At 36.8% G+C, this 734-nt stretch overlaps 1 long non-coding RNA gene across 1 annotated transcript; it reads right to left on the reverse strand.

The window, feature by feature from the left end:
• Positions 1 to 222: 222 nt before the first annotated feature.
• LOC109953844 (uncharacterized) lies at positions 223 to 734 on the reverse strand. Its single transcript, XR_002273982.1, has 3 exons — positions 705 to 734; positions 447 to 508; positions 223 to 371 (listed from the first exon to the last, which is right to left on the reverse strand). It is a non-coding gene; the product is annotated as an uncharacterized LOC109953844 (long non-coding RNA).

Consider the following 734-nt stretch of genomic DNA (forward strand, 5'->3'; position numbering starts at 1 on the left):
GAAATGTATCCAACCCATTTAAAAATGTTTTATTATAAACAGTATTTAAATCAAAATCAGTCTTCCTGGTGACCTGTTGGTATAAAGCATGGTTTGAATGTTGTTGGCAAATCTTATTGCATTTAATCCCACACTTGCGTTTCATGTGGTTCCTGTTGCGCTGTCTTCTGTGAACCGTTAAGGAAAAGTAAATGATGTTACAAAATATGTAATAAGCACAGGCACTATGTGCAGTTACCTAATTATCCTTATAAAATGAAGTTATTATTAATATTTTTTTGATGTACGCCAAAATACATGCCAAGCAAAATGAGTTGAGGACTGGATGGTAGAGTGAACTTCCTCTCGATGTCTGCATGTGTGTCAGATGCCTGTAAGCAAAAATAATTTTATTCAGTGTGTACAATCACAAGAATCTTTCAGTAATCACTGATACAAATACTCACATCTTAAGAACAATACCTCGTCTCCCTTCTGAAAGTCTTCCTTCCTTCCAGTTGAACAGTGCCTGTAGCACAAGTAAAGACACATTAGCTATAGCTTCAGGCCCTGTCCACACGGCAACGCATACTTTCGTTAAAACGCAGACTTTAGTACGCTTTAAAACGCTGTAGCTGGCGTTTTCAAAAGGGGGATACAAAAATGAAAATACAAAACGTGAAAATACAAAAATGGATGAATGGGCACTGGATAAATTACATTACCTTAATGTGGTTGAGTTCCAGGTGGAGCAT

Source organism: Monopterus albus, unplaced genomic scaffold (assembly GCF_001952655.1).
Source record: "Monopterus albus unplaced genomic scaffold, M_albus_1.0 scaffold1599.1, whole genome shotgun sequence".
Classification (NCBI taxonomy): domain Eukaryota; kingdom Metazoa; phylum Chordata; class Actinopteri; order Synbranchiformes; family Synbranchidae; genus Monopterus; species Monopterus albus.